This window comes from Catharus ustulatus, chromosome 4 (genome assembly GCF_009819885.2).
Source record: "Catharus ustulatus isolate bCatUst1 chromosome 4, bCatUst1.pri.v2, whole genome shotgun sequence".
Taxonomy (NCBI): Eukaryota; Metazoa; Chordata; class Aves; order Passeriformes; family Turdidae; genus Catharus; species Catharus ustulatus.
The window spans coordinates 63,827,600-63,842,623 of NC_046224.1; the positions used below are offsets into that span (position 1 = coordinate 63,827,600).

The 15,024-nt window shown below is 44.0% G+C and overlaps 1 protein-coding gene and 1 long non-coding RNA gene across 4 annotated transcripts in view; one reads left to right on the plus strand and one right to left on the minus strand.

Annotated features, from left to right (window-relative positions):
- Positions 1–202: 202 nt before the first annotated feature.
- On the minus strand, positions 203–2,557 carry LOC116995484. Of its 2 annotated transcripts, none has more exons than XR_004417743.1 (2): positions 2,272–2,557; positions 203–1,319 (listed from the first exon to the last, which is right to left on the minus strand). It is a non-coding gene; the product is annotated as an uncharacterized LOC116995484 (long non-coding RNA). The 2 variants fall into 2 exon arrangements; XR_004417744.1 differs by having other exon boundaries at positions 203–1,357.
- A 142-nt stretch (positions 2,558–2,699) lies between these two features.
- DUSP16 (dual specificity phosphatase 16) overlaps positions 2,700–15,024 on the plus strand; it is a 57,722-nt gene continuing 45,397 nt past the window's right edge. The window contains exon 1 of one of the 2 annotated variants that reach the window (XM_033058246.2): positions 2,700–2,874. The gene's annotated coding sequence lies outside the window, so the exon portion shown is untranslated. Of the gene's footprint in view, positions 2,875–3,028; positions 3,153–15,024 lie in introns of those variants that run through there. The other variant, XM_033058244.2, reaches the window with a different exon arrangement.

Consider the following 15,024-nt stretch of genomic DNA (forward strand, 5'->3'; position numbering starts at 1 on the left):
TCCTACTCTCAATGAAATGAGGTCTGATGCTGCTGTGTTTGAGTCTTCCTGACTCCTTCTGTTTGTGTCTTCAGGTTAGCAATGAACCTGTCCAGTTTCACTGTGCAGTGTTCTCCCAGATCAGACTTCTGGCTCAAGCTTGGGTGAAAAGAAGTTATTCTTCGCAGTAATTTCAATATGCAGGAATTAATTGTGACACCACTGGTTTTGTCACATCTTTTATTACATTAGGAAAAAGAAATATCCTGACTCTATGTTGAAAAAGTTTTAACTTGCTGTTCTGGTACAGACTTTTCTGCATATATCTTTTTTTTCTAACTAAAAAGAAAAATAATTTCAAAAGATCACAAGTACTTCTTATTGTTACTGTTTTGCAGTCAGGAAACTTTCACAGTCTCAAAATTTAAACAAAACCCAAGCCCATTACATAAGGTGTTACTGAGTTGAGGTGACAAAAGGGAAGAGAGAATTGAAATGTCTTTCCTCCTCACCATGCACCTCTCTCCACTGCTCCCCACTTCTCTTTGTGAGGATAACCATGCTGGAACTATTTGTTCCTGCAGTTTTCTGGAATGAAAGAGCTGGGACACTGGCCGTCACCTCCAGTTTCTCTGGCACACTCTCTGATCCCCTTCGTCAAAATGGGTCAGTTCTAGCTCTGTAAACCAGCAGTTAATTGTGCAGATTTTTAATGCTGTGGGCACTTTGGGGAGCTTGGGAAAGGCATCTTTGGGGCCACTGCTTTATTGAGACAGAAGGGCAAAACTGCTTTTCGGCTACTGGAAAAGGAACACAAGCAAAATAGTGAACATCCCAATGTTAACTGCTTTACCATAATTTCTTTTGGTAATTTTCACTGCTTTTGATCTTTTGTTTCTCTCATGGAGCTTGGGCTTCTCTCTGCCCCGCATGCTCTGCACTCCCTTACCCAGGACATGACTGTTCACCACAAGTGCCAACAAGACTTTCTCATGAGACAGCTCACAACTCCCTAACACGAGGGCCTTCATCAAAGGTGATTCTTGGTCAGTATTGACAGGACAGACCCCCCCCAATATAATTTATTCTGAGTTACCCACTTCCTGAACACCAACCACCCAAACCCACACGCTTTTCTGAAGGCACTTTGGTTGAAGAGGCAGCCACCAATAATGTAAGGACCCATGCAGTTAATCCTCTTTCTCATGCTGTCTTCCAAGGGTTTCTGGCACAGGAATTCAAAGGTCATCAGAGGTGATGTGGACTGGAGTTTGAATTTTGGTGTGTAAGTTGTCCTGATGCCCAGAAGTGCCAGCAGGTTCCCCATAGTAATTATGCCTCTAAGGGAGAAAGAGGATTGCAGAATATTCTGTCATGCCTGGAAGAAGGACGCATGAGACAGATGGATGTACACTACCATTTTGGATTGGTACTAGTCAATAACAGACACATGTCAGACAAAATAACACATACTTCTGTGTATCTGCACAGATTTTCATTGGGTGGTTTCAGACTTTTAAATTTATTTAGCAAGGTTATTTAAAGGGCAAAGGCCTCAAGTATTCCACATGGCCCACAGGGTGGTCTGCCCATCTCAGTGACAGGGGTTGGAACTGGATGACTTTAAGTTCCCTTCCTTTCCCTCAAACACTCCGGGGGTTGTACGATGCCGTACCACCACCACAGGAGGATGTGACACCCTCACACGCAGGTGGTTCTGCATCGCTCTGCACAGCGGCACGCTGTACAAGCACAGTATGGAGGGATGTCCCCTCAGCCGGCGCAGGGCAGAGGGGAGGCGAGGTGGCCGAGCGGGCCAGGCCGAGGCGTCGGGAGCCGCCACATGGCCGGCAGGCCGCGGGCCGCGCGGGGAAGCGGCGCGGGCGGGGCGGGCCCTGCCCTGCCCAGAGGCCGGAGCGGAGCGGAGCGGGGCCGGGCGAGGGGCGGGGAAGGGCCGTGGCGGCGGCTCGGTTGAATCGCTGCGCGGCCGCGGCTCCTCCCAGGGGCGGCCCGGCGGCTGTCGCTGGAGGCCGCGGGCAGTGGGCCCGTGCTTGCCCCGGGGATAGCGAGAGACCCCCGCTGCCATCGCCTCCCGCCGCCGGGGCCGCGCGGCTGCCGCTGCCGCCGCGGCCCCGCAGGGATCCTCTCTGGCTGCTCCTCCTCTTTCTCCTTCACCCTCTCCCCCCACCTTCACCCCCCGGCTGAGTTCATTCACTGGGATTGGTTTCAAATGACGCCATCGCTTTATATTTACACCAATGACCTCATCCCAGCAGCTTGAAGTTTACTGACCAGCAAAACTCTTTTCTCTCGCTCGTTCCTCTCCTTGTGCCTGCTCTTCCCGGGTGTTTGTCGTCGTTTCGGTCATTCTGGGATTCTAAGGCTTTTAAAAAAACAAAACAAAAAAACCCCAAACAAACAAAAAGACCAAACACACACACAAAAACCCCAACCCCCCAAACTTTTTCCCTCCTGCCGAGCTTTTCGGTGTGTATGTCCCCCTCATCACTGTCCCCTTTTAATTTTTTCAAGCCATCTTAGGAGGGAGGGGTGAAGGAGAGAGAAAAGAGAGCTCCCAAGCTCCAAATGTTTCCTTTTTCTGTTCCTCTCTCCTCCCACCTTCACGCTTCCCACTCTTAAAAAAAAATAGAAGAAGAAAAAAAGCCGAATATATTTTTTCTTTTCTAATTTTTAAAATTGCTGGGGCTTGGTTGTTGTTTTTTGGGAGGGTTTTGGGGGTTTTTTTTTGCACTTATTGAAGAAGAAGGAAAAAGAGGAGCTTTCCCAGCGCCTGGAAGGAGACAAAGTTGTTTCGGGCGGCAGCGGCGAGGCTGGTGGGCATTTGCTTTCATCCTTGCCGAGGGGACAGGCTGGCAGACTGACAGGGGTGACACAGTAAGTGCCGGAGCAGCGCAGGGGACCCCAGCCCGGGGTCACCCCCTGGAAGCCAAGCCGGGAGGGGGGCGAGGGGCGCGGGGGGGCCGGGCCGGGCCGGGCCGGGCGGGGAGGAGGAGGAGGAGGAGGAGGGAGGTGAGGGAGAGGCGGGCGGCGGGAGCCCTCCCTCCCTCCTCCTGCATGCCCTTCCCCGCCGCCCCCTCACCTCCGGAGGAGAGCGCCCGCAGTGGACAGGTCGCTGCCTCGGCCCGGGCGGGCTCCGGCCGCCTCCGCAGGTGGTAAGAACGGGGGCCGGAGGGAGGGGGAACGGCACAGGCACCGCACCGGCGCTGCCCTCCCTACCTGCTGCCGGCACCCTGCTGCCCGCGGCGGCTCCTGCCTCCCGTCCCTTGCCTGCCCTCCCCCCGGCATCCACCTGCCTCTGCGGTGCGGGGAGGAAGCCGGGCGGCCGGGGCGCGGGGCGGGCGGAGGCGCCGCCGGCAGAAGCGATGGGAAGGAGCCCGGGGCTGCCCCGCGGGGGGCTCGGCGCTGCCCGGGAGCCGCGGCGTGCGCGGCTGCCCTGCTAAACTTAGCCCGCAGCGCTGGCTCCGAGCGGGCTGCGCAAAATGGTCGGAGATGCTTTAAAGCCCCGGAGGGCTCCCGAAGAAATGCCGAAGTTCTGCCTTCGACTCGGAAAACGTTTAAACTGAGGCGGCTGACAAAATGGAGGGCTGCCGCGGCGTCCAGGAGGGAGGCAAATTGCAAATTGTTAACCTGGCATCGCGCTCGCCTGAGCTCCCGGGCCGGGGCTGGCGCCGGCCTGACAGATCCCCGCTCCCGGCTTTGTCCCCCCCGGGCCGGGATGCGGGGCTGAGCGCGCATCACCAGGTGTATGGGATGTGCCTATTGCCGAGCCTGACCAATGGCAGGATTTTTCAGCGGCCAAAAAACACTTGGTTACATGTCAGATGAGAAGCTGGGATTTTTTAAATTATTATTTTATTTTTTGAATTATTTTTATTTTTATTAGAAAAGGACACCCGGGAGAATTTACTTTCTTTTACCATCGTTCCAGCAGGTTGAAATAAAAAATCGATTTCTTTGGTTTTCCTTCACTAGTGATAGCGAAGCTGTATTGTCTGACCTATGACTAACTTTTTTGTTCAAACATTAGGTGTATACCCAGCAGAATAAATAGATCTGTGCTAGTTTTGAAATCTTAAAGCAGATTGAACTGTTTCCCTTTGCAAGGATGTGTGTTGGGGTTCTTAAAAGAGAAAACCCCAACCAAAACCCAGAATGATTTTGTTATCCTTGCTCTGAGATTTATGCTATTCCTGGCAGTGTGTGGTTTGGTAGATACAGAGTTTACAAAGTCACAACTGACCAAACAGGAGTTGGTTTAGACTCTTGTGTTTTGAGGGAGGTGGAAAAATAGTAAGTCTTAATTTCTTTTTATGGTGTTCATCCCACTGCCCATTGGAGATTGAAACATTCATCACAGTTGTTTATGTTGGTTGTCTGGGAGTTTCTGCTTGAATGTGGAGCAAAGTATGCAGCAGAGAGGTGTATTTTTAGCTTCCATTTTTAATGACAAAAGATACAAAGAATATGATATTCCCAAGTAAATCTTGCATTTACTGAGTATGCTTATTAATATTTTGAGGATGGAATCTATAAGAAATATCTGAGTTGTAGTAAGTTCCACTTGTTATGCTTGTTCAATACAATAGTGCTTTGGTAAATCTTAATACACAATTTAAAAGTCCCTTTTCAAATGACCTAATACATAAAAGCAGCAGAGAATGTGTCAGTTCCTGTGCTGCAGATGGTAGCTTCAAAATGCTTTTTTTGCTATGGTTTAATACATATGGAAAGGTCCAGAAAAACAAACCAAGCATTTAAAAATGTAACATGCTGTATAAAGATACCTGAGTACATTCCTGCTCCAGTAGCTCTGCTTAGCTCTGCTTTTGTTAGCTACCCAAGCAGATGTAATGGAACAAAATCACACCAGAAACACTTCTGTAGAAGATAGTGAGCTCCGTTATCTTTGTTTCTGTAAAAATGCACGCTCTTCTTCCAGCAAAGACAGCTGGCCGGGCAGGGGTGTTTGCTTTTAGCTTGGCCTGACCATAGGGACGGTATCGGCAGAAGCTGTGCAGGAATGTGTTAAATGGATTTCGCTGGGAGCTGTCTCCCAAGCCAGCCCCGGCGGGGTGCCAGCCCTCACTCAGCCCGTGGGAGGAGTTGTGGTTGGATCTGCCATGTGCCTGTGCACCTTCCTTGGCAAATCGACTCTGCCCTGCGAGCTCTGTGCTGCTGCTCGAAGGGGGAGCGAGGCCATACGGAGTGTCTGGATGTGAGATGGGCCAGTCGCTCTTCTGCCTATCAGATAAGAGATTCACACAGGCCTTCTGAAGCCCTCAGGGGCTAAATCCAGGCTCTATTCTCGGCCTTGGTAAGAAATGTCAAATAGACAAGTTAGATGTTGATTTCTGTTACTTGCATTTATCTTCAAGTGAGCTCTGCTCCAACGCGTTGGGGCAGTAAGAGGTTTGTGCAGGGTGAGGGCTTTGCTCCATCAGCTGGGTTTTTAAAGTTCAGTGCCATAATCTTCACACTGATTCAGCAATATTCACTGGTTTCAAAATACAATTTTGCTAAAAAATTCAGTTAGTACAGCTGAAGCATTTTTACCCCCAAGAAAAAGGAGGCAGCAGGATGATAGGTTTCACTTTGTAGTATGTTGCCTGAATTTTCTAGGACATTTATTTTCTTTTCCCTTTCTGTAGAAGCAGTCAGGAAAGCATCATGGATATTCTTCAAGTGCTGACAGTCCTTAATAGCCAGATGGCATAGAGTAGTTACTGTCAAAGGATGAGGTGTGGAAGGATTGACACATCTTTTTCTTTTCCACATTTTTTTTTAAACCTTTGAAAGAAACATGGGTAACTCCACTGAATCTGCCTCTCTGGATTTGTTGTTATGATAGTGACTAAATGCTTCTTGCAATCTTGTAGTATTTTGTGCATGGTTGTGTAATGCTACATCCTTGATTATTTAAGGATTTTCAAGAAGCTGGTTTTCTTGGTAATAGAAGGAATTAAGCATGTCCCTAATGTGTCAAATGGTGCATTCACTTCCCCTACAATTCCTTAGGGATTGCTTTCAGAATGAGCACTGTGGCATGGAGGATTTCTGTAGAATATTTAAAACACCAAGAAGTACTTGTCAGTATCATTAATATTTCAGTGGTTTATTTGTGTCCCCCTTATAAACAAAGGGTAGTGTATCATCCTTTAGAGCAAAAAATAGATATTAATGGTCAAGTTTGGTCTTAACTTCTAGATTTGCCTAGCTTTAACCCATGCAGTTCTTAGTTTGCCCATGGGTAGGGCCTGCTGGCAGGTACCATGGGCTCCAGCAGAGATGGTGTTGGGCACCAGTGAATTACTGCTCAGGACTCAGAGCAGACCTGCATGTAGGGTGTGTGTATGGAGGGCAAGAGCCAAGATGGGCATGAGTTCAAGGCCCTGTGTTTCCTTCTGCTGAGCTATGTGGTCTGCTGCTGAGCCAAGAGTGTCCTACTCGGAGCTGGCTATGGGAAGGCTGGCAGCCTTCCATGTTGTGTCCCTATGAAATGCTCCGGCAGCTGAAAAAAGCCCCACTGAAATTAATAATTGGGCAAGCTAGGAAAGAGGGGGAAGAGTGTTGTTTCAGTGATGGGAGGTTTCCGGTGGGGCCGCCGGCATTCAGTGGGGACATTCCCAAGCTCCCATGGTGCTGCTTTTCTGTGTTTTCACTGTCTGAAGCTGGAAGGTATGAAAGGAACTCCTGAAACAAGGTTCTTGTTTGAGGGCTGTTTAGTTATCTCTGCTCTCTCTTGGTTACAATATGATACTTATGTTGCCAGTGGCTTACACAGCTTCTCTCTAAGTGTGTTTTTGGAACTAATTTTTCCCTGTGCCGTATGAGTTTTCACGCTCGTTCCTCATACGCTAGGATCAATTCCTTGCACAGACCTCTTCAGATACATTTGCACTCTTCTCTGCTTTCAAACTGAAGATACAAACTTCTGTCATTTGTTTAGCAAAGATACAAAAGTAGAGATGTGGGAAAACTTTCCTTACTTGAGAATAAATGTAATTTTTTTTCTCCATAGGATCCTCTTGCATGCTAGTGAGAGTGATGGTTTGGTAACATAATATGAAAAAAAATTATTCATAAAATCATAGTGGAACTGTGTTCCATTTCATTAGTTTGGCAGAAAATGGACATATTTTCTAATATTGAGACTGAAATAGCATTACCCATTTTCATTCTACTTCACTTGATTTTTGCTTTACTAAAATGATTTTTGAATTGAGCCTGTTGATTAAATGATAGATTAGTGGCTGTACAGACACCCTCTTTTTACATATCCCTGCCTGCTTGTCTAATGTTTTTACATTACTGAAGGCAGTGTGGGAGGCTAAAGGATGGGTCTGAGTGTGTAATGTAGCAACACTTGAATGAGAACTTTACAGAGAGCATAAAGTGAGGAGGACAACAGGGACTAATTGTATGAAATTCCTTTTATGCACACGTTCTTGAGTTTGAATAACTAGTATGTATTCAGCTTGCTGGATTAGGAGGCTTTGGCTCTGCATGTGTAGCATAGATGTTGCTCTCAAAATAGGAAAGGAACTCTCCCTCCTCCCACACTATTCCGGATAAAATTGATTCAGTGCTGCATTTTGCTCCTACTGAACCCCTAGTAATGCGTGTTTAGGCTTTATAGTTCTGTTTAGGCTGAATAGTTCATAGTGTTAGAGATATAAATGCCACACTTTTAATAGCCCACCTGCTGTTTTTGCTTCTTGATTGCTAGATGTAAGAATCATTCACCCCAGACTTTGACTCAAATCCCATGCCAGAATTTGGGTTTTTACGTGAAAGATGGTCCTTGCATGCCTTTTTCCATAGTGCATGTTTCACTGAGTTTGTGCAGTCCCTCAAGCAGGATAGGCACTCATCTTCTAAACACCATCTTACAGATCCATGCAAAGTCTGAACTACACTTCACAGGGCTTCTCTCAGCCATCCTGCTACTGAAACAAGCCTTAATGTCAGAGGTGGGTTGAAATCACCTGAAGAACAGGCATGGGATTATTTTCCACTCATTCTATTAATGCTACCTGGAATATGTATAGCACCTATCACCTATCCAGTTCCCACAGGTGTTTTGTTACAAGTGCTTAGGTGTTGGAGTTTCATACCTCCCTACTTGAAAATTTATGCTTGGGACACAGTGTTTTCTCTTGCTTTCCAGCTCTGTTCTCCCTGACTTTCATGGGAGTCTGTTTGAACTCTGGAAAACTGGGAGGGAAGACAGATGGAGGGGGAAGAAACTTTGTTTTATATGTTGTTCTTCTAATGCCATCATATTCAGAAATGCCCTTCCAAAACTAAGAGAATTTAGGTAGAGGCCTCTTACTAAGAACAGTTGGGGAGCAAACAGAATAATCTTCAGCTTGGTTTCCACAAAGATTCATAAATATTTGCCAGTTAAAAACTGCAAGAAGCAAGAAGAAAAACTATTACAGCAAAGGAGTACAGCAGTAATCTTAGTGCATTGGGCTGACATGTTGTTGGGTTCTAATAGGTTTAAAAATATGCAATAGACTGAATCCAGATCAGCAGAAGACAAATGGTGTCACCATTTTAGGAGGGCTCCCCTCCACCTGTCAGAAGACCTTATGTTTAAGGCAGGTGTGCTCCAAACTGAGGATAGGCTGTGGAAGACTCTCTTCCCATAGTCTGCTTGGAGTTCTGCATTGATGGTAAGTCTCTTCTCCTACCAGGAGTACTTTGAACCTTCTCCCATTTCTCCCAGGCTACTCCCATGTCATTTCAGTTTCCTAAAAGCTCTCCAGCTTTTACACAGTGGGAGGTGAAGAAGGGTACTCTCCAGTGACTGGTCTCTATGTTCATAGTCCTGTGTCTCAGGAATACAGGGGCAGATGGGGACTGTCCTTATGAGAGCTGGTAAACTTCATGTTCTCCTGGCTAGTAGGGGACTTACAATGAAGTCTAATAAAGCTAAGAGAGCTGCTTATAGTTGTACTATCTGCTGCTACCTTGTTTGCTTCTCAAAATCTCACTTTTTAAACATTTTTCTTGCATGTAACTTTTCTGCTGAATAGGTCTGATTTACCTGGTTGGTGGAATGACTTCTTGTCCAGCTGCTGAAAATCCCTGACTTCTCATGACTGACACAGTGTGGGCATTCTGTCAGCTTGTCAGTGCTCTGTTCTGCTTGATAGATGATTCATAATGTTAGATATAGAATGCCACTCTTTCAATAACCATAGATTCAGATTCATGTGTGATTACCATCCAGGTGACAAAGCCTATTTCCTCGGTGTGGCTCATTTCACTGTCTGCTGGTATTTCCAGGTAGACGTATTAGAAGAGGCCTGAAAAATTGTCTATCCAGCCCAGACATGATTGTATGAGTAGTCCATTTGTTGCCTGTTTCCTGTCTAAATATTACTGAAATAAATTTATCTCCTTCAAGAAAAACAGGGATGAAAAAGAACAGGAGTACAAGTTCAAATCTCCAAGATACTGGTCAGGACAGCAAAAGAAAGTGGTGAAATACTGATTAACTATTACTGTCATTGAACATTTTCCCAATATACTGTTTCCATGAAGAGACACCCATCATTCCACCCCCGCAAATTTACAGGATTTGAATATTTTTCTGCAACTGAAGCTTGCATCACTTGCCAGCTCTCCTGCAGGCATGACCTGTTGTGAAATGAGGAAATGTGTGGTGCATTTGTCCCTGCTGCCTCATGTATGGTTAAACCTATAGAAAGCTGTGAAGGAAGCACAGGCACACTGCTCTTCTGACAGCCTTCTGCAAATACAAGCTATTAATGACCATTGCTAGGATTTTTAAGATTTAGCATTAAAATAGGTAGAATGTTCTTCTCAGTCACTGACTTTATCTATTGTTTAGGTCAGCAGTGAGGAGGTAATGCAGTAGGGGAGGTGGGTGGATGGGAAGAGGGGACTGCTTCATGGTAAAGGTTCAGGTCTTGGCCTTTCAGAAGGCTTTGGGACTATCTCTTTGAATATGCTAGTTAGAGGCAGGCATAGAAAAAAGATGTATACAGTGACACTGTTAGCAAATGCTGCTTAGAGAGATGGGTTGTTTTGGGATTTTTTAAAGGCTGCCAAACCCTTTGATAGTGGTTTTCCCACTTTTTTTTTCTGTTTTGTTTTCCTTCCCCCTTTCCCCTGAAAGAGGCTGTCTACTTTGACAGAAAAATGGCTTTCATGGCATGATGAATAATTTAAAAAAAAAAAGTAGGACTGTATTGATGGTTTAAGTATTTCAAAGCCAGGAATTTAGGATTTATGTAATGAATTAACTTGGGAGGAATATTGGGCATACAAGTTGTGTATGTATGTGCTTAGCATATGTATATGTATATGTATACACCTTTCAGTATAAGGTAAATATTAGAGATCCTGAGAAAAAAAAAGGACATCACCTAATATGCTTTTTCCCTGACCTAGAACTTTCCTGATACTAGAATAGATATCCAGTAGTAACATTTTTATATATTTTGCTTAACTGAATTATTAAGTGCACTTACAAAAATCTTCATGTTATATCCACCAAAGTAAGGCATTTCTATTGAATGCTTAGCATGTAGCTCAGCTTGTGGTACTGCTTTTCTATACAGTCACACCTTATGCTTACTTAGCCATTTGTAATTTATTTACCTGTTTCTGTACTTTATGTAGTAAAATGAGAATATACAAGCCTAACTTCCTCCTTGAAATGTCTCTCCCTTTCAAATGTCAATTATTGTACATGAAAGCACAGCTGGAGTAGTCTATCCATTGGCAGAAAATAGCATTACTCTTTCTTTGAGGTGAAGTGGGATGGGTGTTAAGTAGATCAGCTGCTTTGGGACAAGATGTAGATAAAGAAATTGAACTACCAATGTGTAACCACATCCTGTAGCTTCTCCAACAGCATAAAATGAGCTTACTTGAATTCCAAATTCTGCACATTTTGTTCTGATTTATGTATAAATGGTTGCCTTGAAATGTAGTTCTGTATTCTGATGTCTGTGGACCGAGCTGTGATCCTTCTGCTTTTACTCAAAATGCAGTTAAATTGCACTACAGTGGAAAAATACTCAGGCTTATCACTTTCTCAAGCTGAAGTTTCAAACAGTTTATCCAGTTTCAAAAGCTGTGTTCTATAAAGGTCAACTTCTCTCATAGTGAAAATACTAGAAAAGGAGGATGTGTGTGAGGAAAAGAACTGGAGAGAGAGAAAGGACAGGACACAATAGAAAGAAGAGGTGTTGATCAGATGTTGTGAAAATATACCTATGTAGGTTAAATAAAAGAAAAAAGATAGAAAAAGGTAGAGTTAACAGAGATTAGAAGTATTTTTAAGAGGGAAGCAAAGTTCTGCACTAGTTGCACATGAAAATGACATTTCATTTAAATCACAGAAACTGTAGTTCTAATGTCTGTTCTATCTGACAGCAGAGTAGGATCATTCTACTTTGGTTGGTAATGCTAGGCTCGTAGGAGTAGATAAGGGAAGAGTTATTTTCTGTGTATTTGAGGAGAAATCTTTTTGACAGGCTGCCTAAATAAAGTCTAATGACAAGTCGTAGGAAGTACAGGGAAATGTGTAATTTCTAATAGGTTCATAGTAGTAAAATATATTCTGAAGGTTGTTAAACAATTTTTTTATTTGTATAATTCATGTAACTGAAGATACACCTTAAAAAACTAGAAATGTTGGGTGAGATTATGTGGTGGTTTTTGAGACAATAACGTTGTGTGGGTTTGTGTATTTGGTCTTTATCACTAGGGATTTGTAAATATTTAAGAATGAGTTGATTTCAAAACTTTTCATTATAGACCATATCTTCATGTTGAAGATTAAGGTTTACAGGCTTAAGCTTCAAATAACATGCTCTGGGGTCCACATAAAGACAACTGAGAAGATGGGAAGAAGTGTGGAAAATCATCTGTCTGAATACTTCTATTGCGAGTTGCTATTTTTCTTCGTGCTGTTAGTAATTTATTGTTGGCTCTTTTAAGATCTGGTATGTATGGAGTTATTCTAGACAGAAGAGAACCTTAGGTTGAAGAAAAAAGTTGACAATTTTTTTGTTTGCTTCTAGAATATGTTGAGTACAAGAGGCTGATGTCCTCTAAGTACATTGTAGGTACAAAGGTGCCAGCTCCCTCAGGCCCTTGCTGTTTGTCTTCTAACATTTTGGGGTTATGCTAAATGCTGCCATTGGTGGGGGTGCTTTGTAAGCACAAGTAGTCAGGGCCCCAAGGACCCTTAACTTAAATACACAAAGCAGAAGAACAGCAGCCAAAGACTATTGACAAAGTGTCTTTTTCCAGCTGTGCGCGTAGAAAAGGTTACCACGTCTGGCTGCTTGACCCAGTCCCTCTGCCTGTAGCTGCTGCCCTGAGCCTGCTGCTTGCAGTAGTTTGTATGACTGTTCATACTTCACTTGAGGCCAAGTCAGGGAATAAACTCTCACAAGTAGCCTATTTTCTTTGTGTTTGGTTTGAAGCAGACCAGAAATCCGTCCTACTGTTAGCTCCATAGACTCTAGGTGGTTGTTTGCTCCATGCCAGACCTTAAAGCACCTACCTTCTTAAAATGTTAGAAGTAAAATGCTTTGTAGACTGTCTTTTCCTTTCTTCTGTGTTCTGCCCACCTGGCTATTAACCTTGTTGATCAAAAGAAGTGGGTTCAGTGACAGTGTAAGTGGAATTGGAGAACATTAGCATGGATCTGTTGGATGTAGTGGAGCTTTCTCTTTCACATGAGGCTAACACAGAGCGCACTTCTGTGGCAAGTAACACCAAAGCCTTGCAGATGCTGAGATTCTTTCTTGCCTGCCCAGCTACTGTCTTTTCAAACTCACTCTTTTAATGGCTGTCAGGATCCCACAGTGAGCCAGAGCTGGGGACCAGAAATGCTTGAGGATTGTCTGGCTGTGGTTTGCTGCTGCATTTGTTTATTCTGCTTGGTTGTCCAGTGACTGATGTAGCTCTTTGAGTCAGCTCGCTGGATTAACACATGAGCTGGTATGAGGGACTCGGGTGCTCACTGGGAGCCCTGACTTTGCTTGTTTTAAGCTGCTATGGAATGTACCCCCTCAAGCTTGTCTTCTGCAGAGGCAGCAAGAAGTATATTCATGACATGGATTTACCCACTGGAAACCAAGGCTGGAGCCATTGATTATGGCTGTTAAGCTGATTGTTCTTTGTTTGCCACTGTGCATTCAAGTTGGCTTGGCTTGGCTTCCCGGGGCTCCAGGAGATTTGTGCTCCATTGGAAACTTCTGTCTCCCACCTGACAAGTTTAGAGATTGGGCTCTGTCAGGCTGCTTTTGCTCTAAAATGTGGCTAGGACATAGACATATATGTACGTGTGTTTTCATATATACACTTATATACAAACTGTATATACGCACATGTGTATATGTACCCACATACTCTCTCCAGAGCAGCTTATATCTTATGAAGTTTTCACTCAATGTGACTCTTCTTTTTGTTTCTTTGATGGCTTATAGGATAAGAAAAGCAATTAATTAGCAAGCAGAACAAAATAACCTTGCAGATGATAAGGCTGCTTAGGCTATTTCTAGGGGTAACGAATTGAGAAAATCTGGATACATGGTCTTCATGTGGTAGGTAGTTTTAGTGGTCATAGCTATCCAAAATAGGCAGGTAAATTTTTTATATTTGGTAGGTTATGGTGTATCTGTCTGATCAGAAATCACAAGTGTATTCATTATTTTGTCTTTCAAAGGAAAGTGAAATAAAAGCAGCTTCCTATTGGAAACTTGAAAGCTTTTCTTTCATATCATACTTATTTAGTAAAATGAAAAATCTTTCTGCTTTGAGAATGGATAGCTAGTAATGTCTATTCATTTTTTTTCCCAAGTTTTTTGCTCCTTCTCACGTTAACTTAAATGGTGCCAGTGTGTTCAGAGTTGTCATTTTTCTCACTTGTTAATAGCTTGTGTCATCTCTGCCCACTGCTCTGGGGGAAGTGTTGATTAAACCTACAACTCCATTTAACTCTCCCATTCCTTTTCAAGTGGTGGTGTCTGATTTCTTTTTAATCCTAATGCTGTATTTTTATATAGTTTGAATCTCAATCATTTGGGGGTTTTGAGTGTTCCTTACATTTACTCTAAGTAATAGCATAGTGATACCAGGGCCATGTTCCTGGAGTCCTGCCTGGAGTAAAATGATTCTGCAGGTTCAGCTGGAGCTCTGCAGAGCTCCTGGTGCTGTATGGCACTGCTGTAATGGGATAGCATCCACACTGGAAGAGATAGTGTTGCAGAAGATTCTGTCTTGTGCAGATGGGAGTCCAGAACATTCTACTGGTGAACCTGCCATCCCTGAAGCACTTTGGGACTAGTCGTGTTACTGGTGATATTTTGTCTGCTGAAGGCTTTTGTTATTCAGGGAAGAGACTTCTTTATTTTGTCCCTGCCAGACCATGAAGACTGCATTTTGCTGACTTGTGCCAAATTTGCATGTGGGTTTGTGCAAACCAGTCAACTGAAGTAGCCTGTCATGTCAGCACAGCTCTGCCCTCCAGGTGCAAATCTAAAGTGGTTAATTCCCAATGGCTTCATCCAATGTTGTTACTATCAACAGACACATCAATTTGGGGTTTTTTTCCGCTTTGCTACTCCTCTGAAGGTTTTTTCACATGTCCTCAGGTAGGGAATGGGTGCACATGGTTGTAAATATTACATTTATCATTAAATTTAGCTTTCTTGAAATTCTACATAAAATCCCTTCAAGCAATGATGTTGACACATTCAAAGACACATGAGAAAATTTAATGGTGGGTTTGGGTTTGGGAGAGAAGGGTGGTTCTGGGTCCTCCCTTATTTCTTATCATATCCTCCTTTGTGCCTGTCATAAGGTCTGCTGGAGACTCTCTATGGCAGCTTGTAACTAACTTGTTCTGCTACTGAAGTTCAGCAAGCTCTCTCTCTGTCTTTTCCTTCTTTTCTGTCATATATAGCACTTTCTACGAACACTTTGTACCTTTGCTGGAATAGCTTGCTTTAGAAACCATTGCATATTTCT